General features: G+C 38.0%; 1 protein-coding gene across 2 annotated transcripts in view; it reads left to right on the top strand.

Moving 5' to 3' along the window:
- CTNNA2 (catenin alpha 2) overlaps positions 1-25,626 on the top strand; it is a 452,176-nt gene that overhangs the window by 297,805 nt on the left and 128,745 nt on the right. Inside the window, exon 1 of one of the 2 annotated variants that reach the window (XM_061466261.1) lies at positions 131-149. The exons of the other annotated variant lie outside the window; for it this stretch is intronic. The gene's annotated coding sequence lies outside the window, so the exon portion shown is untranslated. Of the gene's footprint in view, positions 1-130; positions 150-25,626 lie in introns of those variants that run through there. 2 annotated transcript variants of the gene reach the window in all.

Genomic DNA, 25,626 nt, shown 5'->3' on the forward strand with positions numbered 1-25,626 from the left:
GGGGTGGGCATAAAACCAACACTGGAGCGAACCAGGAAAGTAATATATGCTCTTTGATGAAATGGAAAATACTTTAAGCCTATCTCGCCATTTCTCAAACAGGCACGCACACACAGCCGCACAAATCATCAAAAGCGAGGCAGTGCTAAGTAGGAAGCTTGAGAAATAGGATTCTTTTCATTTTTTTCCTGCTTTTGTTTAAAGACTGAATTTATAAGCTATTAGCCGGGAGAGGGAGATACTCGGTTTCTTGGTTTGGGAAGGAATATGTAAAGCAGCATCTTTGGATTGCTTTTTCTCTCTAATTCTGATGATGAGATTTGCCTTTTGGAGTCTTGGGGTGGGAGAGTGCGGTGGATGGAAGGATGGAGGGGGGGGGGGGGAAGAATGTGTTTTTCTTCTGACATTGTCTAATTAGAGCATGATTTGAAATTCTGTGCATTCTTTCTCATAGAAATGCAGCCAGAGCTCTGCAAATAGGAATGTCTGGTTTCATATAAGCTTTAATTACATTTGGTCTTTTTCCATCCTGCATATTTTGTGTGTGTTCAGCACATGCCTTTCCTAAAGGCTTCTTTTTTTTTTCTTGCAGTGTATGCTCCGGCACTCTAAACTCTTAATTCTTACAGCATAAAGATTACTGTGCCTTTGGAATAAGATCGGCGTATAGGTTACTCTGACCGTGTCGGCAGCATGCTAAGAAAGGGGTTTGAAACCCAATTAGTTCCTAAGTTCTGCAGATCGTGCTCGTTTTTTTGTTCTGTGTACCAAAAAAAGATCCTTGCCTGGTAATTTGCAGTCCTCATTATCTATGGGAAATGCATCGACAATGAGCCCTCTCTCTGTAATTTTGACTGACTGAAAAAAATCTATGATACTTCTGTCAGGAATACACTGGCCATCTTTTCCTCTTGTGAAATAGAGTCTAATGCCTGTGTGCTGGTGAATGTGATCAGAGCTGACAGCTCACAATTCTGCAGGAATTCGCTATGAAGAAGTTTCACATGGAAATACAAGTATTGCAGAGGATTGTGCTAATTTTAAGTCAGCATCGGTTGTGAAATGCTGGAGGCAGGGCAAAATCATGATAGTTGCTTTCTTGTTCACAATCTTATTAATTTAAAAAGAAATCTATTTTGAAGCATCTGTTGCAGAGCTGTGAAATCCTAGTGCTGTTCCTTGTGTTTGAGTGTGGCTGGCTGCTGGGAGTGTGTACTGCTCGAGATCAAGGAATGCAGTAATCTGATGCAGTAAAAGTTGCTTTACAGAAGTCCTGGAAAACTTAAGCTCTCGGGCATAAGAACGTGTGAGGGAGATTAATTATAAATATGTTAGCCAAAATGTCTTTAAATAAGTTACAAATATAAACCATTTTGACTGTGGTTTCAGAACCTGGGAATCAATGTGCTTTCATGCTCCCCATTCAGTTTATTTACATTTTTCTGCTATTCACAGCCCTTGCATTTTAGTGGTCTCAGAGTAAAAAATACGATGCTTTAATAGTTTATGAACCTGGTATATGTGTTAGCATTCGGGCAGGAAAGCTGAATATGGTTTTCCTCTCCCACGATCGTGCTGTTTTATTCAAAGCAGCCTATTTATGCAAGTGTCCACTGGTTGCAGTACACCTTAATTCTGTTTCTCAGTACACAAAAACAAGAAGGACAGCAATGACAGAACCAAGAGAAAGAGCACTGAAGCAGACAAGACTAAAAAATCCTTTTCCAGTAATTATTCCAGATTGCATTTCTGAATATTTTGGTGCAATTAACAGGGAAAAAGAAATAAAAAGATTACTTGAACTTTACATATACCAAAAAAAGCTTCAAAGTGATAAGGTTGTATCCCTTAAGAGACTGCAATCCTGCAAGCCTTCATGGGGAGGTCTTAATGCCTTCTCCCATGTAACAATCTGAGGAGAGATCTGCAACAGCAGCCCTAAAAAAGATTGAACTATATATTCAAGGGAAGCTGACATTTTTTGCAAATCAGGGGATGATAATGATTGCTTAGTTACATCTAAATGCTATGTATAAAATGAAGAATGAAATTCCTTGATGCATCACTGTGAAGAGCTGAATACCTTATTTTTTTCACTGCTTCTTCTTGCTATCACCTGGGATACATCTTGGAATCTAACCAATCTGCCTAGTCCCACACTGGCATATAATCCATTATCATTTGGTTTCCAGAGGGAGAAATTAGAGCAGACAGTAGCAGACCTATCTAGTATCAGCTGTGAGACTGACAATCAGAATTAGGGACCTAGAATTAATGGCCCTAAGCATGTCTCGAAGCTCTGTCAGAGGTCTGTTGCATGATGACTCTGCTTTTCTTTTTCCGAACTCTGTAGGAAAGATTCCACGTAGTCTTGAAATGAGAGACCTCAAGATGTGTTTGAGGCTGCAATGTTGAGGCAGAGTAGTGACCAACTTCAAGAACTGTGGGACGTGGATCTGCAAAGACCACCTTGGGTCAATAAAGGTCTTAGCCCTGAAATATCTTTGTAAATTTGGTTTTCTTTGATACTTTTGAAATGTACTTTTTTTTTTAATAAAACTAGGAATCCACTTTGAACATGATTGTAATGCAAAGGACTTAATTTCCACTGTCTGAGCTGTTATCACAGCTAAACTGTTAGGTTTACACATTTTCTGAAGTTTCAAAGCCTCTGGCAAATCTCTATAAATTAGCAGATTTAAATTAGCTTTATTAAATGTGCTATTATAAAACATTGTAAGAAGTGCAGCCTAAGTTTATATGTGTTTAAGGGAGATTGATTAAATCAATGAAAAAGTAGGTTAGAGAAGAACAATAGGAGTAAAGTTTTAGGAAGTTTAGCTGGTAAGCTATTTCTTGTAGTCATGACAAGTGTAATTCCCTGGCAACCCCTGCAGTGAATGTCAGAATTGTTCAGGTTGAAAAAGGAAAGCATTTTTCCACGGTATTTAGACTACACAGTTCTAATATTGTGTTCAGGTTACTGTCACGTATCGTTTAAGTAGCCTCAGAATCATTTCTTTCTTCCTAATTCCTTGTATTGACTGTCATTACCTAGTTTGTGCCTACCTGCCTGAGTGTTCCATCCAGTACATATGAGGCTGGGACAGAGTGAATAAGGTGTGAATCTGGCCACTAATGTCTAACTATGCATATGTACATTGTTCACTAAATTAACCAGCAACATATGAAAAGACAAAACAGTATATTAAATACCAAGTGTATTTCTTCCTTCTGGTATTTTCTGAGTGGTTTCTATCAGTATAATAAAAAGTGGGGTTTTTAGTGGTGATTTTAATTTCCTCTCATCAATGGACAGACTCAAACCTTGATCTTACATGGTAGTCTTTAATTTTCGAGTGCACTGAACCATGGCATTTTGTATAAAGGAAAAATTTAAAAACAGAAAAGGGAAGAAGAAAACACGACTCAGAGTAAAGCAAAGTAAATCTGGTTTTCTCTGGTACTTACATCTCGGTCATCCCTGACATTTGGCCAGCTGTCCCTTCTGTGTTGAATTTAGGGTTTCATCTGACAAGGAGTCCATCACCTATGTAACATGTCTCTTTTAGTCAATATAAAAACGCACTATATTATACAAGCTTTGACCAAAATATTCCTGGTGTCTCCAGGTGTCCAAGTGATAACTGCCATTCAATTCTTGTAATGCAGAACAGACACATTGGATTTGTTACTACCTTTGCATAACAGATACTCTTATGTAAATCACCTTATTGTTTTTGACAATGTGATAGACACTTTTCTGTCTCATTGCAGTCATTCCATTCTCATCTTCAGCCACATTCAATAGCAAGTAGTCATGTATAGCTCTGCAAAGTCACTCACGGAAGAAACCTATGTCAGAATTGTCAATGCAGTGCAGAAATGTCGATGTGTAGGAAAATATATCAGTGGTAAGATGAAGTGTCTCTCTCCTCTGTTCATTACTGGTGGACTACTTGAATAAACTAAAGAGTTACTGGCTCTCTTAAAGTATCTGTGAAATTGCTATGGATTTCTGGACATGTTGTCAAAGCTCTAGACAGTATTAGTGTTTGTGAATGTCCAGCTATAATGGAAAAATGACAAGAAGTAAAAGCGATCCTTTTGTGATTCATCACCACGTTGCTGAAGCATCCTGATTAAGCAAAGACTAGTATGTGACAGTCAAGTTACTGGGTTGTTTGAACTCCTGGTTTATAGGGAGGGTGGCAATTTAAAGCTTGGTTTTAAATTAACTCTTGCTGATATCTATCTCTAAAAATGTCTTGGGAGTCTTGGGGGGAGCATGTGTAGAGTGCAATGATTAGCAACTGTAAAAGTTTTAGTTAGTCATATTTAATTGAAAATCAGTTAGTTCCCCCTCCAGAAATGCTAAGCTAGACACTCCAGAAAGGTTTGTCTCAAGACGTTCCCAGGCATTTCTGGAAGTGGCAGCAAATGAACTGTAATTGATTTCCAATTAGCTTGAGAGCAAAGAGGGCCACAGCTTATTCATACACTTAAATAGGTCTACTTTCCCCTCTTCTGTCAGTGACAGCTTATCTGTAAAGATTGTTTTTAATAAGCTGTAGTGCTAAATGGTCTTTCATTTGTGTTTTAAGACTCCTTTTCATTGAAAGGATTCTGTTCTTACATGGATGTATCTAATCCAAGATGAATATTGACGCTACTGCGGCTCTTGTTGGTTGGTTGGTTGGTTGACCTTGGTGTATTTACTCAGATTCATCAAGGCTGAAAGAGGTTGGATGATGATTCAACAATGAATACACTACAAAGTGACAGAATATTAGGGCTGGTTTAGACTGTGAAAAATCTTTCCTGTAGCCATACTGGTTATGGCCCTAAACCCATCATGTGTTCATGATTTACTGGGATTTTATGTTCTTCCCCAGAATAACTTTTGTTGCTCAGAAAGTTGCAAAGCCTGACCTGGGGATGGAGGTATAACCGTGCCAGCAAACTCCTGCTGTAGAGAAGTCATTCCTGTTATGTTAGGATAACCATCCTGATGTAAAAGAATTCACTCTTTTTATCAATGATACAACTTAAGTGGCAAGAAAAACTTTAGGATTTCAAGGTGCAGGAAGTAGACAGAATTGAGAGGAATTTATGAAATCAGTTATTAAAAGCTGGGATAAATAAGTTAAAAGCTGCTCCTGGCAGGCTCCTGGAAAGTCTTTTTACAAATGGATGAACTGCTCTTGGAAAATTTTCCCAGAGCAGAAAATCTGTTCTCCTCAGTATTAGACAATCAGTTGTTCTTAATCTGTTTATTTTGCTCCAGAAAAGACAAAAACTCTATGCTGGCCTTTGCTGATACATTGTTTCAAGAAATATAGGTTGGTGATAAAGTGGTTGCTAAACTAGTATGTTGAAATCAAAGAAAGACTTTTATTGGGTTCTCTTCTATCACAGAGGGTGTCTTTTGAATTTACTCCCAAAGGGGTTGTTTTGCAGGGAAGCTCTGCTTTTGGATACTGTTACCTAGAAAAAAAAAAAAATTTGAAATGTTCTTAGATCTGACTCCTGGATTTTCTAAATACCTGAACAATATGAACTAGACTATGTAGTCATGGAAATAGATGTTGGACCATAGCAGAGAGCCTATAGCGAACAGGCAGTCAGATCTTTGGCAGACTGTATTATTCTCAGTTATGTGTGCTTCTCAGTATATTTTGGCAGATAGAGAAGGCAGGATTTTTATGTTTCCATCCTTCTGTTCTGATGATATCCATAATCTGATGGGAAAACTCAGGATAAAATGTGTTGAAATCCTGGTTGCTTGTGTATTGCATCTTATTGGGAGAATAGAGGGAATCTGAATCATTATCTTATACCCAGAAGTAAGAATGCAGAAACCATGTTGAAACCCCACATTTCAGACAGAAGTCATTGCGATTTTGCAGACTTAAAGAAGACGGTTTGTTGACTACCTGAAATATTTATGGCTTCATTACGTATCATTTGCAACTGATGTAATGTCTAAGAGGAATATTCACAGGTCAGGAGTCTCGGAAGGACATATTTAAAAGCATAACAAAAGATAGTCATGCCTTCTAAAAAAAGAGAATAACCTGACCTTTTTGTGAAGAAAAAACAACTTAAAAATACTCAGGCGATACTCAACGGTTTCATATGGTAGGAGTGGTTTGTGTGTAGTGTGTATGTAATCTTAGAAACCCTGCTTTGCACAACAGCCAATTTTGTGAGATCCAATGGCAGCCTTTGAAATGTGCCTTTCTGTTTGGTTTTATTTCAGTGTATTTATGTCTCTGTGCTAAAGGCTTTTTATGTTTTATAAGGAAGAAATGTACAATGTAATCAAGACTTGTTGCTCCATTATTCTCAATGAATGTATAGAAAGGCAAATTCTAATAACATATTCAAAGGTCCTGAATTTACCTGCAAAGCTGTCGAAGGCATATGCAAACCACATTCTCAACATACATTCAATTATATGAATGCAAATTACCCTCACATTATATATGCTTTTAAAGGTGAAAAGGCAGATTTGGGGGTAAATAGTAAGAAAGCTGTGGGATTTCCATCAGATATGTTTCAGAATCATATTTTCTCTCCTCCTGCTGTAGTTCTGAATCTTTAATAATGCTGTAAAATGAAGAGCTTATTGTTTCTTTAGATTCAATTTATATTTTAAATGAAAAGATGCGTAATCAGCTTGAGAAGGCAGGCAAAGACCCGCCTGTTTTTTCAAGATACAGGACACTTTACTGTGTGTTGTGAATTCTGGAGACCATTTTTAAAAATGCTTGGCTTACTTCTGCTCTTTTTTTGTCGTGCAAATTAATTATAATTTGACAAGAGTGTGCTTGATTTTCTTCTTCAGATTTGGTGTAGAGCCAAGCTTTATTAGTTAGAGCCTCTAAATCAAAATCAAAGGTCAGTATCTGTGAAATGCCTGTGACTCAAGATATATTGTAGTTCTTCGCCCATTATTCAGAGATTTTTGTCTATGAAAAGGTGTTTATTTAAGTGGATGCTCTATGTTGCATGCACGACTGTGGAAGAATAACCATTTTTCATGATTGCATCGTAACGTTCCTAACAGCAGTCCTAAAAATGTGGGAAATCATTGCTGTAAAACTCCTGAACTCTGCACCTCTTTGATGCAGTTTGTAAATGCTGGCTGAGGGCTTATGTCCAACAGAATGTTTTACCCAGTGTTTCCCCTTCTCCCCCCAGTCCTGTGGGTGATGAGCAGACAAGCTGCTTCCCAGTCTCCCTCAACACCATTCTTCAGCCCCCCAAAATCTGTACTGCCATCACCAGTTGCTCAGCAGGGACCCATTTGGGGAATTGGCAGGTATGGGCCAAAATGTGCCTAAGGAAGCTGTGGTGATGATTGCCAAATATGCCAAGAGAAGATCAGAAGGTGAGCAAGATTGGCAAATGGGCATCATTTCTGTACTTAAAAACCTGGAAGCAGCAGTGTCTGAGCAGAGGGGCATTAAAGATACTTATCTAAAAAAAAAATAACAACCCTGTGTGTCCTGATCCTCACTTTGCTTCTAATTGTATATCATTGTTTTGCTTGTTCTATGCCTTTGTTCTTCCTACATCTATGGGGGGGGGGGGTATGTTTTCAGCTCTTAATTTCAGGGATTCTCTTCCTATATCTCTGTATAATGACCTGTCTTTTGCTGTGTCCTAAGGAATATGACAGTAAGCAACATAGCCTGGGTATTTGAGGCAAGAATTGATGAATTACAGTGCTCCCACACATGTAATCTATACAACCAAGGGTTTTTCATTTCATCTTCTGCAGTCTGTTTTACCAGTTGAGCTTGGACCATGCACTGATGTTAGGTCAGCTGAAGTCACTTTTAGCTATTTTCATGGCATGAGGGCCATGAAGGCAGTAAGCATTATGAGAGATTGAAGATGTATTGGGAAAAAGCTTCCCTGGTTCTAGAGGGATGAAGCTGGGAAGTCTTTGCTTCTGTACCTTCTGCCCAAGGAAAGTCATATTGACAACAGCTATAAAAGCATTTATTGCATGACCAGCTGGACCATGGAGCCTGTTGGATGCCTCTGCAGCTCTGCAAAGTAATGCTGACCTTGGGGTACTTCCCTGAAACACATTCAGCTCAGAGTCCTTTGAGATGTGTTCTCTGACTTTGTGGATTTTCTGGCACTGTTGTACCCATTAAATACTGATTAGATTTAAGAAATCCAAGAGACCAAATAAAACTATCATCTGTTCCCTACTTATCTTAATAATATTGCCAGTAATATCCCAATATATCAATTCTAGAATCTTCTATACCTAACCTGATGCATGAAAAACAGGGACAGCAGACTGCTTTTTTTTTCAGAGACTGAGCAAAACCAGTTTATTTATTGATTGGATTTTGCTATATTGCCTGGAGATGAGGGTAAAAAGTAAAAGCCACTTTCAAGGACTGTTAGAGAAATGCATCATTTTTCATAAGATTTGATGAATTGCTCACAGGACTTGTTTTACTTAAAACTGCAATTAAAGATTGCCCTCTAGTCAAAAGAAAAATGTGATAAAAATGGGACTTGAAAGTGGGCAGAACATTTTCTCAAGCCCTTTGGGATTAATTCCAGTAATTATTCAATCTGACGTTTTCTAGAGAAATAACGCTTAATATATATACTCCATTAATCATAATAACATAGTTCACATGTCAGATACTTCTGTCCCGTCACTTCATACTCCATGTTTAGTAAGAGACTAACAAATATCTTCACTCAATATGAGCCAATAATAAGCTGCTTTAAAAGAATCCCAGGGCATGTGTACAGTTTTTAACTAGGTTTTGGTCTGGTGACGTGGGACATGTCCTTATATCTACAAATACACTGAAGTTCCAGGCTGTAGATGTCATCATCATCATCATGCCCCCTGCTAATTTTGTGTGATTCCATTCACAGCACTTGAAGGACATTCTTGCTTTCTTTTTTCTTCTCTGAACTGCCCTGGAGTTGTAAACCCTTATTTTATTAATTTGCTTATGTAAATAAATGGTCTTTTGCAAGACCTGTGTGTAGGAAAGAAATATGCTTTAGATCATCTGCATACATAGGAGTGAATACTTTTCTTCTTGCCTATGAACTTATTACACATTATTGAAACTGCACAGTGACTATGGTGTAACTGTCTTTGATGATAAGCAACTCCAAGAAGGTGGCTTTACGTTTGTCAGTGTTTTATCAACTGAAGATATTCCCTAATATCATCTTGTGTTTAAAAGAGGTGGTTTAAAAATGCAGCAGCGGTTAGATGCTCATGTTTGAAGAATTTACAATTCTTTCCTTTTCAGATTCTGACATTGTTTTGTGCTTTGGAAGCTGGCAAGCGGAATTATCCGTGTTCTGATGAGAAATGATAAATATAAGCTTTTACTGAACGTGGATAAGAGCTGTAGGCAAATTAGATTGTATTAACACAGCCTCCTCGTGCATCTGCCACCTTCTCAAAAGCTAAGAGTGGAGAATAATTCCTTGCCTTTGGAGATTTGCTTTTCCTTTCCTTTTAAGTTGTGGAGCAATATACGATGTGCATAGACTGTTATTGTGACTAATGCTTTCAGCTTTTTGCATGTCAGTTGTCATTCTTTACACACTCCAGTAGATGGCAACTCCAGTCTTCTTGACATGTAATCTCCATTCAAACTAGTAATATTTTCTGTGCCCCCCCCCCTTATCTCCTCTATGTAAATGGCTACGGGTTGCAGGGAAACCTGATTCAATTTTACTTTTATTGAAAACACCACATAGTATCTGATTTGAACTCAAATTGTATCTGAAAGAAAAGAAGAGCAGAATAAGCACCGATTCTCCCGGATCATAAAGCACACACTGATTTCTCCATAACTTTAAAAAATATTTTAGGAGTTTTAATAAAAAGGATTAGTACCCAAAACTTGTCTTTATGTGGAATACTTGAATGGGTTGGCTGCAAATACAGCATAGCAGCTTTACATCTGATGTTTTGCCTGTAATGCATATAGTCCTTAAGTCCTCAGCATTCACGTTAAAGTGTTTCTGTTCTGCATCGTAAATACATGATCAAACTTCTAAAAAGTTGAAAATGATCCGTTTTTTTTTTTTGTGAATTTGGTAATGATGTATCTAGATGCTGCTTGTCTTGGGTGAGGGCAAGAGTAGGACCAGGAGGTTACTGTGTTCTATTAGACTTCAGAATAATCTCTTATTCCGCTCAAAGTGCTGCTATGTTCAGCCTATCTTCTTTGTGCTTTTATTCCATCCCATCGATTGTATTACCGAAGCATCAATGCAGAGGAGTCTGTTTCTCCCTTTTTCTCTGCTGACTTTCACAACGGAAATACTTCCCTGTCGAATCTGAAGTTGTAAAACAAAGCATCTCTCTGTGAATGGATGCCAGACATCAACAATAGGCACAGAAGATTGTGCTTGCTCTGCCTTGGATGGAGACTAATGATCATAACAGTCACACAGAGGATCCTTTCTCTATCTGTCTGTATCAAGACTGCAGTTTAATTTCCAGATAGCTTCCACTGCTTCTAGCAAGGTCTTATTTTGCAGTTGATGGTTCAAAAGGGGCATATGGTGAAGGTCAGATGATTTTTATTTTCTTTTAAAATAAATACATCTCTAACTTTAGAAGAATACATGCTGCTTATCAGGTTTTGTTGTTGAGTTTTCAGTAATTGCATAAGAAACTTTCACACAGTCTGTAGCATCAGGGATGCTATTTGATGCTCAGTCACAGAAGGATGCAAACACTTACTGTTTAAAATGAACTGCAAAAAGTTCTAAAGCAGAGCAATGTTTAAGGCCAGATTAAGATGTTCACACTTTTATTGGTTTAGTAAAAACCTTAGTTTTGAACCCAGACTTGATTAGTCTATGGACATTTGTACTTCACAGAAACAGCATTAAAATAAATTATGTTCATATAAGACAAGCAGAATATTGGTCCATTTAAGCCTGACTGATTTTTATGTAACAAATTAGTGAGCACTGTAATTAAATCTCTTTTGGATGCCTGTTTCATCTCTGGAAAGAATCCCAAGAACCTCAGAAAACTGACTTTCGGGTTATATACAGGTCCTGTGTCTATTGCAGCTAAGTGGCTTGTTTCTCATTATCGCATTTAGTGCTACAGAAACTGCTCTACCAGAGTCTTTATTAAAACTTGCTTAAGGCGAGCATTTTCCCTTGGGTCAATAACGACTTTAGAGGAATGGATGTAGAAGCTAGATTTGTTCTGGAATGAATTATGTCTCATTGGGGCCCCCAGGCTGGTATTTCAAATTCGCCACCAGGCACTTCATCAAAAATTCTATTCCAGTTTTGGAAAGACCTCGTGCTCCTATTAGGAAATACAGAGCATACATTCAAAGATCTTCCCCAGCACCCAAACTATATGACTATACATTTTTCTCCTTTAAAACCCCACTGAATTACCACATGCATCAGTGAAGATGTGGTTTAGAGCTGTATCCTGAAAAGCTTGTGCACTGGGGAGATGGTTGCCAATTATTTCCAATTAAATATGGAGCTCAAACAAAGCATGAAACTGACTTCTGTGGTGCTCCTACTGGTAAAAGCCATTAAAATCCTACAGCTCACTTTCCTGGTATGAGCACAGTATTTATGAGAGGGGTACTGTGGAAATACCATTTCCTCCTGCAAGTCATTGCTTATAAGTAATCCAATCAAGATCAGCATTGCTTAGCATTGCACATCATAGAATCATAGAATGGTTTGGGTTGGAAGGGACCTTAGAGGTCATCTATAGTCCAACCCCCCAACATAAGCAAGGACACCTTCCACTAGTCCAGGTTGTTTACAGCTCCATCCATCCTGGCCTCAAATGTTTCCAGGGATGGGGAACAGCTCTGGACAACCTGTTCCAGGGTCTCACCACCTTGTCCTGGTTTTGGCTTAAGCCCCACCACTATGGACCAGTATCTCAGCTATTAGTAAGCATTCCTCTGCTCAAGAGAGAGGATATAGTGAGTACGCACCACAGGCCATCATGTGGTTTTACCTGCATGATCATGGACAGGGCATGAGGAAGTGGGAATGAAAATCTACCTCAACCTTGGAGGCATGGGTAGGTGAGCTGCGAGGGATAACAGACACCGTTGTCTTAAGACAAGACAAATGTGATCTTCCCCTACCCAAAAACTAAGCACCACAAAGCTGTTTGCTCCCTCCTCACCCCCTAGTTGATGGAGAAGAGACTATGGCAAAAAACAGTAAATTCATGGGTTGAGATAAAGGCAGTTTAATAGGACAGCAAAGGAAGAGAAAATAATAATGATAATAATGATAACAGTGATGATAATGATGATAAAAGAACATGCAACCAACAATATTCTATGACTCTATTCAGAGCAAGTGATGCATAATACAATTGCTCACCACCTGCTGGCCATCCATGAGCAGTGACCGCCTCCCCCTGGCCAATTAACCTCACATATGCTGAGCAGGAGGTCATATGGAATATCCTTTTGGCCAGTTTGGGTTATCTGTCCTGGCTGTGTCCCCTCCCAGGTTCTTGTGCACATCCAGCCTAATGACTGACATGGCAATTAACTCCATCTTGGCCAGAATCAGGATGCACCCTCATCATAAAAAATTCCTTCCTTAAAATTTCTATCCTCCTCATACGAACAGGTATTTCTGAAATATGCTGTTTCTCAATAAGAAAAAAACAGCTGTTTGGTTTGTTTTTTTTTCCTAGTTTGGAAAATCTGCTCATGTTGATGGTAAGATAAAGTATTGACTTAGAAATTACTTTGGATTTATGATCCCCCTAAAAAATAGCTAGCTTTCCCATTACTGGTCTGCTATCAACACATGACGTTTATAAACTGTGGTAGTATAGCAGCGTTTGTTCTCTTCCAGTGCTTGTACAGACTGAAGTATGTGTTGAAATGCAAAGGTGTTTGATAATAAAAAAGAAATTGCTAATGGATAAGAGGCAGGCAGGTGTTTGGCTTTTCTTTGTGCTTGTCAAGGACAAAGTCTTCCAGCACGTTACTTGGATAGCTCACAAGCACATTCACATTCTCCTCTTTTCTTGCTGACTGGATTTCCCCTGAGTGCTATGTTCAGAGATTTCAAATGCAACATTACCTAAGAGGTGCTATTCAAACCTGAATCAAACGGTGAATGTTATGATATTGCACTTTTACTGCTGTCTGTAGCCCAATATTAAATATAAATAATTATTTTTATATATACAGTGAAATTTTCCTTATCACCATTTCCACGGTTTATTTCTAGCCTAACAACTGCAGGAACTGAAAAAGCATCTCCTCCTTTTGCTATATACCACACACACCTCATCCTTACTTTTCATTGCAAAGTAGATTTTCCAGGTGTTTCTCTACAAAGCAGAATAGACTGGTTTGGGAACTACAGCAGATTGTAAAAATGTATTCGCTTTCTTGCAATCTGTTTATTCTGTATTGGAATTTTAGAGAATGCCATTTTAGACAACATCATGGCAAGGCTAATGGAGTAAATTTTGTGTATACATTAGATTTTCTTGACAGTTTGTAAGGCTGAAACAGTATCTTGCATATTAGGAAGCAAAAAACACCCTTATATGAAATTTGAAATCTAATTAGCTCAATCAAAATATTAAGGAATAGAAAGAATAAGTATAGATGCATTATATATAGAATAATAAATTAATTTTGGCTGGAAAATACTTTTAACATCACTGACTCCATAAATGTAGCACTGTCATGTCCATCACTACCCATGTCCCTGTGATCCATTTCTTATACATTGCATTTAATCCCCAGGATATAAGACATAAACTTTTTGATGAACATTCTCCATTTAGTTTTCACTTTTAAATGCTAGTGATGCTATAAAATAGTGGTGCTTATTTTAGGTGCTTATTTAAGTTTTTGTCCTTTTTAAATCTTTTTACGTTCAATCTAAAATAAGTTAAACTTCACTGTTTTGGTTTTTTGGAGTTATTTTAGAATATGAATAATAGAATTTTAGAACATGGGTTCTGGTTGGACCTAGAAGATCTTAAGGTCTTTTCTAACCTTAACCATTCTATGTTTCTATGATTCTATGATCTTCTAAAGATCCTCTGGATCTGAAATAGGTTCTCACCAAAATCGTGGGATGTGGATGTCTGAAGTGCCTTTAAAGCTTTGAGTCTTATCCTCGACAGTATTTTGGAGCCTTCTCATAAATAGTCTTTTACTTGGAAGTTCCCATCTAACCCAGTTTTCTTAAAGAGCTGTAAACCACTATGAATAAGAGTTAAAAGTCCCTCTGCTCTGTTTAATGTGATTCTTTCTATTAGTTATAGCTGGTTAGGTCATAGCAACATAAAACTTCTCAGTTCATAGAAGTGCAAGAAATCACCTAGACCATCTTTTTGCTCTAAGGCAATATTAGTTTTGTCATTCCTGACACATCAGCTCCTCTTGTAAACTCCAGAACTGAAGGCTTCTAAAGGAAATCTATTCCATTGCTTTGCTTTTCAAATTCCGAGAGTTTAGCAAACCCAGTATGTCCAAGCTTTTACTATCAGCGGACGATTTTGCTCATCTTTGGTAACTGGTTTTGATCTTTTATGGATTCACTCAGTCCACATTTTCTTAGTATTTGAGTTGAGACCTTGCTATTTCAGAGAACATCTCCCTTGCTGCAGTTGGGTTTTTCTGCCTAAGAGCAGGGCCTGCCTCTCCTGCAGCTGGCTGACACTGATGGCTCGTGTTCAGCTTGTGATGCACAAAAGCTGCTGGAACCTTTTCTGCTGTTTTTCTACATATCTATTACTTGTTCTGTGTTTTATAGCTGATTATTCCTGACTGAGTGAACATCTTGCCCATGACCCTGTTGGGTAGCATCTCTTCTTTTTTCTTTTTTTTTTCCTTTTTGGGGACATAAATGCAATTTGTCAGAATCAGTTTGAATTTTTATTCTGCCCTCCACAGTACTTTCAGTGCTTCTCAGCTTGGTGTCACCTCCAAATTTAATAAGCATATTCCATGTTCTATCACCGAGGTCATTAATGACAGTTTGAAACATTGATGGACCCTGAAAAAACCTTTCTGTGGCATTTCTAAGTAAGTCAGATAATTGCTTTTAGGTAGCAAACTTGTTATATGGCATGGATAATTATATTAATGAAACTGAAAAGAAGGAAGTATTCACATCTAACAGTGATGATGGAAGAACTCACCTACACTAGGATTTCCTTTCCTTCTCTCAATTTTTGCCTGTGATGGTTATATGCCTGTTTTCATTACCATCTAAGGTTCACAGGGAAGACACAGGAAGAACAACAGAGATTTTCTCCTTATTCTAGGGCCAAGATGGGCATTTAGAGTCCTGTAATGAGAAAGAGCGAGTAGGTAACATTCATAAGCAATGTAAGACACGCTTCATTCCTCTGCCTGCCCAGAAAGTCTGTAGAGTATAAATAAACACTGTAATGTACATAAGGAAACTGGCAAGGACTTACGATATAAGGGATTTTCTTCCTGTTTGCTTTGATCCCATGGGTGCTTGCACAACTGCAACCCCCATCTTTGCCATTTCAGTTGTGTAACAGCTTTTCCTATAGAGTTTGGTGAGGCTAAGCATTCACTTAAATGCACAAATCACTGTGTGCTGAATTATGTATTTTCTTAACTTTTATTTTAATATGAAATAAGATTCCAAAATATATTTTCAGTGTTCTACTATGGAAATAGACACATCTCATTCCTAGCTGTAAAGTTTCTGTGAGAAGGCATACTACATTCATATATCCTATCTCTGTGAGCAAAGCATAACATTTGAATTACTGATTACCTGCATTATGTGTTAAAAATCATGGAGCTGGACAGCAATGCCCCTGAGGACTCTCAAAGGCATTAACTGTTGCAGGGAAGTCCTGGAATATATCATATGCATTCAGTTGCACGCATATTTGCATGCCTTAAACCGTAACACGTCAATGTCATCCCAGTTAATCGGTAACCATCCAATATGCAGAATGTATTCAACAAGGAGACAGCTTTGGTTTGCTGAGTTGAAATAAAGCTTCTGTTGTTTTTTCAGTAGTACTATGCTCCAGGGAATATACTAAAAGAGTTTTGGTTTGGTTTATTGGGATGATTATTTACAAGGCCCCGCACACACACAATAAATGACAACCTCATAGGATTTTTTTCTGTTATCTAAACAGTATTTCCATGTGGAATAATCTATTATATTATTACTTTCAACTTATTTGACACCTGTTCAATACTCCAGACATTTCTAGCTATCTGAAGTCCATCTGTAGCTTCCAGTACAATAGGTTTTTCGCACTTCCAATATTTTTCTTGATGTAATTTATCTTCAAAATACCTGTGTGAAATATTCCTGCTTATAAATAGAGAGTGAAGGTAAACAGAGGCTAAACTAACATAACACCACACAGGAATCCCATGCTAAAGCAGAGATTTTGTGCTTCAGAAGTCATAAACCAGCACCCCGGGTATCCATCTTTTTCATTTGTAGCTTGTTGCATAAAAAGCATCGTGCTCAGCTCATCCCCACATAGTGATTTGGTTTTCATGCCTGCAAGGTCGTAATACCTTAATGAAGCATGTAAAATAAAAAGAACAGCTTGTCCAGACCTGGCTTATTCTTTTGTATTTCTCATTCTTTTATTTTTATCTCAGGTTTTGTTCCATTATAACCTGCCTTTCAGAAGAGGTTCACCATCACGCACAGTCTATTTTGCTGACTGTTCCAACACCCAGGCACTCACATGCCACATCTCGTCACCCCTTGGTAGACAAGATAAGTTATGCTGCATTATAGGCATACATTTCCACCATGGGGTCTGTGAAGGGCTGGCAGCAGGTGAGCAGAGCTATTCTGCTCAATCCTTTTGATATCAGAAGCTTAAAATCTCTATAGAAGTATTTTGCTGCATCATGTTACAGTTTTTAGATGCTTTGTATAATACAAAGTTTCCCCCAGTGCAGCTTCAAATCTCATCTCTTTATTAAAATGCTATGGGGATTTTTTCCCCAGTGTGGTAAAATCTATCATCTTTATTATTAATTAGGATTTTCTTCTCATTTAATCTTGCTGCTACTCCTTCCTGTAGGGTGTGAGCCAATCCGAATGCTTTGCTTTGGGGGGTTGCTGTGGGAGATGGACGCATACCCACAGCCGCACAGGTTTGAGGTGCTGTTTCTTTTTTGCAGGTAGCATCACCTATGCAGAAGCATTTACAGAAGCAAAGGCAGATTCCAAAGGCAATCCCAATGCCTTTGGGATCTTCACATCCCTTGAAACAGGTGACGCAGCGTGTGCCTTGTGTTGCACCTATGTCTTGTTTGAGTGACCTAGGAAAAGGAGGTAGACCGGTTCTTGGATAGCAGATGAATATTTTCAGATGCATCATGTCTTGTACCCACTCGTTGTCATGAATCATAGGTTAAGGAGCAAACCTCTGCATCATGCCTTGACCTACTTTGGTCACAGACATGGGGAGAGCTTTGCTGACAGTTTTTCCACCACCACCTCCAAAAGGGCTGTTTTATCCTACAAAATAATGTGAATTTGGTTACAAGGTTCCTCCCTTATGCTTCCTCCTCGGTACGTTCTCTAAGCTTCCTTTTTCATGTCCTAAATTAGGTAACCCTGGAGATGTTCCTTTTCAGCCCAAAATGGAACCTCAGAGCTGGGACAAGACAAAACACTTGCAAATTGGCAGTTCAAAGGCAGGAACCACTGACAGCACTTTAAACCCTTTCCCCTCTCCTGTGAATCTCAGCCATTCATATGGCCAGAATAAGCCCAAGTTGGTCAAGGCTCCTTGGCTTTTTGTGAGGAGCTGGGTTAAAGCACAACTAAATGGAGAGTCAGAAATTACAGCTGGCTTTGAAAGGCAGGAAAGTAAGGGCAGTGAATTTGTGAGGTTGAGATTGTGAGTAATGAGAGAAGAGAGAAAATAGAGACAGAATTGATTCAGCAGGATTTAGAGCAGAAAGTTACTGATATGGAGAAACAATATTGGACAAAGGCAGGGGGAAAAAAACCCACATAAATTTGCAAGTACTGACATTGTGAGAAAGTTGCAGGAATTTGATAGAACTGGTAGAAACAGTTTAATTTGGGAAACAAAAGTACGAATATACATGTCTAGTGATCTGGTGCTTGTAATCATAGAAGAAAAATGTGTTCAATACAACTGATGTATGAATGGGTGCTGGTACCTCAAGATCTGCTGAAGCAATTCTGCAGTCTGTTATGGAGATACAAAGACCATATTCATTGGGTTTACTCACAGCAGAGAGGAATATAGCATATGGATGGTACAGTTTGACCCTCTTAGCATATGGAGAAGATGGTATAATGCCAATTTGCTGCTACCTTGGTATGTTCCCTAATAATTTGGGATAGTTGGGTACGCAATTAAAATTAAAATCTGTGAACATAAAGATACTCAGTAGCCTTAGAATAAGGAGAAAAAAAAAAGAGGGAGGAAGTCTAATAATGTAACTTTAAAATGACATTTAATTTAAATTTTTGCCTCTGTTTGTAAATGTGGCAGTGCTCAATGTGGTTTTGATCAGTGCAATATGCTATCTTTATAGCGGCATGGAGACAGAATTTGCTCAGGGTGCGTTCAGCATCAGGTTCTTGTGGGTGGTGGGGGATGTCCCTTCATAGCGAGCACTTGCTTTAAGTGGGACAAATGAATTATATATGGGTCTGTGTCTGTAGACACAGAAAGCCAAGCTAGAAGGCCATATCTGTTCCTCATGGAAAAGCTTCACAGAGCTGATTCACAGCTTCTGTTTGAGTGTCCCAGAGCCTAGGAGAAATTCATACAAGCAGAAAAGGTCATATAATGCCCAAAAGAAATTGCTCTAAACTGTGTAATCTGTAGGGGGAATAAGGAAGACACAGGATTTTTTTCCCCTACGGAAATTTACCCTACATTTCTGCTTTGAATAAATGTCTTTAAAAAGTGGGAAATGGCAGGAAAGTCTCATTCTTTTGCATGTTGTTATGTTTCTCAAGTGCAATAATGATTTCAGGAGATGACTGATGCTATTATTATTGCAACATTTTGTGTTTTGGTTCTTTTTATTATGTTTGCACCAATACTAGCTGGAACACTAATTGCTGTACTAAATCACTGAAAAAAAGAATATATAGAATTGCAATATTTAAATAATATTTTCCTAGGCTTATGAAATGCTTCCATACATTTTTTTTTGCTTCCTTCCCACATTTATTTGATATTCATGTCTATCTATGAGGGCAGTCATACTAGTCAATGAACAACATTCAACCCTGTCATTCAAAGTAAAACTTTGTCTATATGCTGCCCAAGAGAGACTGAAGGCTGAATAGTCAATTGATCCAAAAACTTGGGGCAGCACTGAAGTAAAGAAATGGAAGCAACAAGGCAGAAGAGAGGTTTTAACTGAGATGTTCTGAGGACTGCATTTTCACCAGAGTGGCTTAATAAACCAGGAGGTGTCTCCTTTGAAACCTCATGGCCTCTTCAGGTGTTGGCAGGTCTCAAGTCCAGAAACTATTTCATGGCTGAAAGAGAATGACTTGGATGAGCGAGGAGGCATAAGAAAGCATACTGAACCATGGCAGCATCTCAGCTTGGGGAACATAAACACACTGTTGTGGAAATAAGCAAAATCTTGAGCACACAAAGGTGTTCTGCACAATATTTAGTGTCTACAGACAAGACCCAGCTTTTTTAATGGATGCATGGAAAGGGGAAAATGAACTTAGGAAAAAGACCATGAAGATAATTTTGATTCTATTGTAAAATGTATTAGTCATATCCTTAGCTTGGTGGTCAGTTTGAGATTGAGGTTGTTTCTGTGGAAAGAAATTAAACAATAAACAATAGGAAAACCACTAAAAGGAGCAAACCTTGAATAATACTTTTGATGTGGGTAAGCAAAAGTAGAAAAGACACACAAATCTAGGAACTGAAGAGACAAATGACTAAACCAACAAGCTAGCATGCCTGTAACAAGCCTCTCTGACAATATTATTGTCAGTAATCTGTCTTCACCCTGCCCTGTCCTACTCACTGTAATGCAGATCGCAGTTAGACCCTTTGAAATGGGAGCTACGAGTCTAAGCACACTGACCTTGATGGAGGGATGTGACTTGTATTCTGGAGGTGTGTCTAAGTGCTTATATATATGGATAAGCATTTGCATATGTTTGTATAACAGCAAATAAATGTTAGATAGCATTTGCAGGCTTCACTGAAGTGATTTTGAGGGAGTAGGTGGTTACTGCCCTAGAATAAGGAAGGGGTTTGATGATATGAGAGAGTAGGAGGATAATTAAGATTACAAACATTATTCATGTTTTGTAGGTACTGTAGCTAACTCTTCTGTTGCTGTATCTTCACTTAAGTTTTGTCACAATTCTCATATGTTCGTTTCATGCAAAATATTCTTAATTTTGTTTTAATAAAGGAAGCTTCTAACCAATGGGCATGCAGGGAATTATTTGAAACAGTTCCTAAGGCCATAAAGCGAGCACACAAATAAGTATAATGCAAAAAAAGTATTAGTTTATTTAAAAGCTTGCACATTTTAAGCAATATTCTTTTGTTTTCCTAATCTATGGTAAAATTTTAAACTCTTCAGACTGCCATTATTATGTCTAGGAATATATCTCTGCTTTGTTCAGTGCAGTATGTTGTCTGCAAGGTGTTTGATGAGGAGAGTTACTTCACAACGGTGCTCAGAAAAGACTTTAGGAAAGATAGTAAATATCAAAATTAGTTGATGTTTTCCTGCTATATTTATAATGTGTGTTCTGGGAATCAGTAGAGGAGTTTATTGCCCTTCCACTAGTTTGCTGGTTCCACACAAGTCCAGAACTGTATCAAATGGAAAATATTTTATAGATACTCTGTTGTGGTCATGGAAAATTTATCATAGCAAGCTGGTTAAAGCATCATTTAACTGTATGACTGGTTTCTGATGCTAAAAAAGACTCGAGTAAAATAATGTTTAGGTTATTGGCTTTTTCAAATAAATATTTGCATATCATATTTACAAAAGAGAGGATTTCACCCTCTGGTTATGAAGCAGGAAACGGGTCTGCTCATTTCCAGTGCATTCATTTAAAAAGAGTTTTGTATCTAAACACTGATTTTACAATGTTCGATTAAATACGATGCTTTACTTTCAGAATTTATTTTTATGGTGTGTGTCTGAGCAGAGATCAGAAAGTGGCTCTTCTTCTTATTTACAGTTTAGGTGAGTGCTTCTTGTTTAGGTGAGAGAGAGAATATGTGCCCAAATTCTCATTCCAATTCATTGAATTACCCAGTTGATCCTCCCACTGAGCGGAGCACAACCAGGATCACACCTGCTGTATATAATATGGGAAAACGCAGAGAAAAAAATGGGACGTTTCCAGAAATACAGATTTTGTTCCTTAGACCAGCGGATTAATTCTCATTCCTTCAATAGAGAAGTCAGAATTTGTTTAATTTCAATTATCATGATTAGAAAATAAAAAATAAATATGGAAATCTGAGTAAGCATAGAATAATTTGAGTTAGAAGGGACCTTAAATCATTATCTGCCCCAACCCCTCTGACATGGGCAGGGATATCTTTCACTTCATCAGGTTGCTCAAAGTTTCCATACAAACCAACCTTGCATGGGGTCTGCCCAGGGATGGGGCATCATCCAACTACAGAAGCTGAACTTTGAAATTCATAAAATAATTGTGAGAAAAAGGAAATAAATCTCTATTTGCTCTGAGTGTCTGTATTTATTTCACTGTGACATCTGGGGAATAATATAGCCTCTAAAATCCATATAGCGTAGAGCAACACAAAAGGCAGTAGGAGTATTTGTTATTCTTATGACTGTATTTTTATTTATTTCCTTTCTTACTAATAACTATGCTGTACGGAATAGTTTGTGATCTCATTCAATGACCTCTGAAGTCAGTGAGCTTTTCCACTCACCATCATAAACTTGCTGTCAGGCACAGGAGATTAGATGTTATCATGACTTCTAGTGCCAGAAACTGAAAATTGTTCTATATTCATGAATGTGCTATATAATAGGCTGATATAAATCCAGTTGGGTTATTAGGATTTATTTCCAAAGGGAAGAATCATGGTCTCATTTAATGCTCTAGATTCAAGGTTTACAAAAAATAACCAATTATAATAGCGCTTGTCTTTTCTTATCGGAAAAAATACCAGAAGTGATAGCAAAACCAGTTAAGTAAATAGAATTCAAAAGTCAATTTAAGTCACAAGTCATGAGGATATTAAGCCAAAACCTTTTGTATTCAAAAGAAAATATTCTTCCACCCCGCTTTTTTGCTGTTCTACATCATTTCTTTGCAGATAGTTAATAGTGAATTCATTTCATTATTTCATGACTTTTAAATATTGAATTAATTTCAATACTTTAAAATATTTTCTTGATACTGTTGAGCAACCCTACAGCTCAACTCCCTCCCCATCACAGTGAGATTTGTTTTGTTATAAAGTGCAAACAGGTCTGAGCAGATGTGTTAAGTGAATATCCATGTGAAGCTTTGCATCCTTTGTAAGTCCCATATTAAAGCCAACTTGAACAGTACCGTTTTGCTTATAGAAACATTCTCTCTCATATGTCAATAGAAAAAGTTGCTCTGCTCTGCCAGGCCTATAGTCCTAAGCTGTTTTCTCACAGCTAAATTGTGGTTTTGGTTTTATAAGGAACTGTTGAAATATCCAGCAATAATTTTAGACTGATTATATTAATCCGTGTTAATTTTGCAATCATATTTTAGCTATATAAACAGCTGAGCAACAAATGAGGCTCATCTATCCTGTACATGTCAGTGGAGTTCTAGCAGAAAAATCAAGATCTTATCGTATAATTGAGGACCGTACATTAACAAGTGTGGATGAAACAGGGGAAAGTCAAGCTGAGCAGGCAGCTGTAATATTAGTGTAATGGGTTTGCATGGCAAGGTTTTGGTAGCAGGGAGCTGCAGGGGTGGCTTCTGTGAGAAGCTGCCTGGAGCTTCCCTTACATCCCATGGAGTTAATGCAGCCGGCTCCAAGACGGAGTGATGGTGGCAGCACCTCCAGGATAATGTATCTACACAAGGGGGGGGACTGTGCAACTATAGCTGAAGAGTGAGAATATGTGAGAGAAACAACTGGAGCCGTCTTTTCACGAAGGACTGCACCCCATGGGATGGACCCATGCTGGAGCAGGAGAGGAGGGTGAGGATCCTCCCTTGGCAAGGAAGGAGCAGCAAAGACAACATGTGAAGAACTGACCATAACCCCCATTCCCCATCCCCCTGCAACACTCAGGGGGAGGAGATAGAGAAATTGGTAATGAAGTTGAGCCTGGGAAGAAGGGAAGGATGGGGAGAAGGTGTTTTAAGATTTGGGTTTATTTCTCATTACCCCAGTCTGATTTGATTGGTAACAAACCAAATTCATTTCCCCAAGTCTGTTTTGCCCATGATGATAACTTGTGAGTGATCTCTCCTTGTCCTTATCCTGACCAATGAGCCTTTTGTTGTATATTCGCTCCACTGCCCAGCTGAGGGGGTCAGTGACAGGGTGACTTTGGTGGTCACTGGGCATCCAGCCAGGGTCAACCAAAACTGGTATTTTATTGTCAAGTGTTTACTTCTGTAATTTGAACAAATTTTGGCATAAAAAGGAAGTGGCGGTTGAAATAAGATATTTAGCGTAATGCTTAAAATACTGGGTATTGCCCTTCTTAGCACTGAATATATTTAATATGCCAGTCAAGATATCATGGCTGTTTTGAATTTTGATTTATTTTGATTGTATAAAGGTAAAAGTGGATTTGAATTATCAAAGCATTACATGCAAATGCATAAATATTTGTCATCCAGCTTTCTTGTTGTCTTGATAAAATGTTAAGTTATGTGGAATATTGGAAATAGCTGTCAGAGGCAAGCTCATTCTTCTGCATGTTGTTGCAATTTCTTTCTGATGTCAGAAACGTATGGTTTTGGAGAGAAGAATGATATTAGAAGTACAGAATTTTACTAGGAGATGCTATTTGTTGTAATAAACTGCTCTGGAATTCATCAGTCAAAATGAATGCTAGCATGGGGAGTCATTCTGCTAGCCTTATTTTTTGTTTAAAGCATTCTTACCCCAAATTTCTACTCTTCAGCTATATTAGGTGATTTATGGACATTCTTATCTTGATTTAGGAAGTAATGTAAGAAAGGAAATTTCATCCTTGAGTATACAAATACCTGTAGCTGTGTGCACACAATTGTGTATTTAAGGCAGTTATTTTTTAACAAAGCAGATGTCTCTTTCTAAAGAGAAGCCTGTGAAATAGTAATTTTGTACACACGGCTCCTTTGTTTTGGGTGAGGATATGATATTGGTAAACAGGCTCACCTTAAGTGTTTTAAGTACCTCGCCTGATGCGGTTATGTATTTAAGGCTGCCCACTCCTCATCTTGTCCATGCACATCAGGGCTACAGCCATCAGGGAGTGTAACATGATGGCCAGAACAACCGTCCTGGTGTAGTATTGCTACCTTTGCCTAATTTTCCTACACTATAGGGAAGCTTACAAAATCTTTTGACATTGATTACCTCTAAATGCAGACTATCCCCATCTTGCAGTTACTCTATTTGAATGTATAATAAGTTATAAAATTATTTAATATATTAAAATATTGCATCACTACACTGGTAAAATATGAACCTGTTGCAATCTTGAAATACTAAAATATTATTTCAAAGCCCTGCATTGAAATTATTGTATTCTATCCATTCTCCTCCTGAAGGTAACACTTCCTGTCCCAGAGAACAGACTATTAACATACAGATTATTTCAGCAGAGAAGAGTTCACTTGATATATTTAGAGCCTTGTTCTGCTCTGTTACAGAATGCTGTGCAACACTGATTTCTTAAATGCTTTCCAGTGGCCAGCCCTAGTCAACCCATCTGTGTTATGTGAAGTTCTTCTGAAGGTCAAACCTCAAAGACAGTTTCAGAACCGAGGCCAAAATGAGTTTATGCTTTGTAGACACACATTTGCTCTTTCTCCTGAGCAGGTCACTAAATGGTTCTGTGTGTGTTCAGAAGTCATACCCTTGCAAAGTATAATTCAGATATCCATATGATATTTAATCTGAGAAAATAACCCTTTCTGATCTCTTAGGGATGACTCTCTTATGTATATGAACAAACCAAAACAAAAGCCTGTATTGCGTGTTGTTGAAACAGATTCTTAAAGTAGAATGTTTTCTCTTATTTGTACTTGAGAGCCGTTAAACCCAGACTAGTTCACTCTTGCTCATCCTCTCCTGCCTCTTGGCTTTTGTCTGAATTTCACATGAATTCTGCACAAATAGTTTGTATGCAATTATCCTTTAAATGGACAGCCATATTTTAGCCAACGTAGTGTACACAGTTCATTACTACCAATCTGTGCCACCTTTTGTCTTGGAGAAGGCTCTTTCTTAATTCTTACGTGGTTTTCCCCTTTCTCCTCAGCCCCTGTAACTTTTAATAGTAGTTGTCAAAAAACCTGTCAAACCCCCAAAACCTAATCAGGAAAAAAGGTAACACTTTCTTCTTGTTGAAACAG

Source organism: Pezoporus flaviventris, unplaced genomic scaffold, assembly GCF_033815535.1.
Source record: "Pezoporus flaviventris isolate CSIRO_AGI_PZ_B2104156 unplaced genomic scaffold, CSIRO_AGI_Pfla_v1 ptg000002l, whole genome shotgun sequence".
NCBI classification, from domain to species: domain Eukaryota; kingdom Metazoa; phylum Chordata; class Aves; order Psittaciformes; family Psittacidae; genus Pezoporus; species Pezoporus flaviventris.